Source organism: Branchiostoma belcheri, unplaced genomic scaffold (genome assembly GCF_001625305.1).
Source record: "Branchiostoma belcheri isolate BF01 breed outbred unplaced genomic scaffold, Haploidv18h27 scaffold49, whole genome shotgun sequence".
Lineage (NCBI taxonomy): Eukaryota > Metazoa > Chordata > Leptocardii > Amphioxiformes > Branchiostomatidae > Branchiostoma > Branchiostoma belcheri.
In genome coordinates, this window is record NW_017804120.1 from 488817 (window position 1) to 492109 (window position 3293).

Sequence of the window (3293 nt, forward strand, 5' to 3'; positions counted from 1 at the left end):
ATCTTACTCCTTCTCTTCTAAGCTTGAATCTGAAAGGGAGCTGACTTCAAAATCTTACACAAGATTTTATAATGACCCTTTGATGCCAGGAATATCCTGTATACTATTATACATTTATATGTACAAAAATACCTACAGAAAAAAATTGGGTGCACAGCTCTAAATTTGGGTGCACGGAGGTGCACATGCACCCAGTATTTCGAGCCCTGACAAGGTATGTGAGAGGTCCCTTTATTTATTAATTTTTTTGATCACCCATAATAGAATCAATATTAATCCTAATCCAATAGCATACTGATATCTGTGTGCAAATGCAATGTTGCAGATGGAAGACCTTTGCTTGTATTGGATTGTAGACTGGTACTCATACAAAACAAGCAAAGTTTTTCCGTCTGCAACATTGCATTTGCTCACAGATATCAGTATGCTATTGGATTGCTGTTGATTCAACTAACTACATTAAAGGAGGGGTGATAATAATTTATAATTAGTTCAAAATCCAGTTTTGTTGCAATGAAATTGCATAAGGGAATTTGGATGCATAGCCTACAAAAAAAGCAACCGTCGACAATGTACTAGTAGTTCCCCCTCCATCCGTAAAGTGGTAGAACCCAATATGGCGCATCACCATGGCAACACACCATATTTGGAAGAGGGTGACCTGTCCCAAGCAGGTGTAACAAGTGAGGGTGTCTCAGGGATAGCTGTACACAGAACATTGTAAGTAACGTTTCTATATTTGTGCATATTGTCATATTACTAGTAATATTAATATATCAGACTAAGGGTCCATAGTCCTTTTATTATCATTCTTATTTGACAAGGAATGTTTTTTTATTTAAAAGTCGATTTAAGAGAGGGCGGAGCCGGAAGTTGGAAATCACTTGTTACTACGTATTTTTCACATCTCTCGGTCGCTCTCTCTCTATATATACACACAAGAAAATGAGAAAATACTAGTATATATTTATAGATCACTCTGCCAGTGAAACAATATATTAGACTACTAGTATTCCCTTAGATAGTTAGCACATGTGTATGTAACGTCTGCTCTGTGAAAAACGCAGACATTTTAGTAGGTGTTGTCTTTTGTGTTTACCTTCATTGACCTGTGACCTATAACACTATTATGGGATTGTATCAGGCCAACACAATTTGGTCTTGTTTACGGGCACATTTAGTTTGTAGGGTTAGGGACAAAATAATCGCTGAAATGTGCTTATTCAGGGTAAAAATCAGCGGAGAAGGTATTTTTTTTCCAAATGGGTTATAGGAAATCAAGTTACAAAAGACCCGGTTGACGTCACTGCGACAACTAACAACGTATCGTGAGTCATACAGGATTCGTCACCGTTCTAAATTTAACGAAGCGATGAAGTCATCGTACCAAATTTAGATTCTTCGTGTGCTATATGTAAATAAAGAAACAGTCAGAATTGGTAACCTAGGTGTCGGGGACGTCATTGACCTAGTATTTAGGCCATGTTGATTTGATTATATGGATGACATCCAATGGGAAGCCCAAAACTGACGCGAGCGTGCAAATAAAAAAAAGTTGTGAAAAAAGGTACTTTCATTATGAAATCTACGTGGTTATGGAGGTTTAACAAATGGCACAGAATATGGTTTGTCGAATAATCTAGTCTTCTGTCTATTACCTCCATGAAATGTGTCATGGAGGTTATATTTTCAGTTGCGTTTATCTGTCCGTCCGTCTGTCCGTCTGTTGGTCAACAAGATAACTCAAGAACGCCTGGATGGATTGGTTTCATACTTGGTGTGCTGGTAGGGTGTGACGAAAACTGGAAACGATTAGATTTTGGGCCCCCTAGTGGCTTCCCTTGGTACTGCAGCGCAACTTCCGGTTTTGATATCTCGCGATCTGGACATGCTAGGGTCATGAAATTTGGATGGAAGGTAGCTCTTGTCCTCGGGAAGAAGTCACGTGAGTTTGGTCCCCCTAGCGGCTTGTTCTGGAACTGCAGGATGGTTTCTTTAAAAATATTCGAGAGAGGATAACAGAACAACCGTTTGATGGATCATCATGATTTTTGGTATGTAGGTAGCTTAAGTGATGCTTGACATAATCAAAATATAATTATGCAAATCAGGATCTAATTTTCATAATTAATGAGGAAATTATATAAATCAGTTGTATTTCATATTAGGGCTATAAAACTCTATAGACATATGTTAGTGAGAACGACAAGATCATTGGCAGATATCGATTATGTAAAGGAAGACCTAATTTGCATAATAAATGGCAAATTGGTACAATTTTATGGTGGTAACTGCTGGGAATTTAATACTTGCCATAATTGGAAGTTCAGTGAAGGTGAACACCACTAAACATAATTTATGTCAATCAGGGCCTCATTTGCATAATTTATGAGGAAACGCTAGAATAGCCTTATTTCTTAAGATAACCCTGTCATTTGGTGGAGAGTATGACCAATTGATACAATATATGCAAATGGCCTCATATGATTTGAATATATGCGGTGAAAAATGTAAGCCAATTACAGGTGGTCATCACCATGCGTAAGATTTATGAAAACAATACACATGTCAATGATGTCATGGAGGTATGAGATCATCGAACTCTAGTTATACTTATGTTTTCTTTCAATTCAATTCAACACACACTCACACACACACACAGGCACACACACACAGACAGACAGACAGACACACACACACAGACACACACACACACACACACTGACTCACACACACAGGCACACACACACACACACATTCACACACACGCGCACACACAAACACACACACAAATACACACAAACACACACAAACAATAAACATGGTTCCACCGTCAAATAAAAGGTTAGTTGAAACTATGTTGGGAGCGGCTTCACATTTTTGCCATCGGGCATCACGAAGTCGGACCTACCGGAAAGACCACATCAGGCACTGCCGACTCGCGACAGACCGTCGACGGATTTTGTCTGCTTTACACAGATTTTATAGCCCGCCGTATTAGGCCCTTTAAGTTCGTCAAGTGACCAGGTTTGTGAACGTTGATCTTCAACACCAGGTAACGCTACCCTGCTGGGGACCGGACTCATCAGGTGGCGGGCGGAGAGTTAACGCGCTCGGGCTTTAGATAGCTCGTCCCCGGCACACGCCCTCCCCGCTATCCGCTGGGCCCCAGGTGCGCGGCGCTCTGATACTGGATACGCAAGCCTCCTAGGTCCCGCCGCCTCAACGATCTGGGGAAGCGACCTATCTTTACCCGTCAAGTTTCCCACCTCTGCTATGGAGGGATGAAAATA

General features: G+C 40.5%; 1 protein-coding gene across 1 annotated transcript in view; it reads left to right on the plus strand.

Moving 5' to 3' along the window:
* Positions 1 to 654: 654 nt before the first annotated feature.
* LOC109479547 (neuronal acetylcholine receptor subunit alpha-9-I-like) overlaps positions 655 to 3293 on the plus strand; it is a 13339-nt gene continuing 10700 nt past the window's right edge. Inside the window, exon 1 of the mRNA XM_019781529.1 lies at positions 655 to 720. The gene's annotated coding sequence lies outside the window, so the exon portion shown is untranslated. The remainder of the gene's footprint in view (positions 721 to 3293) is intronic.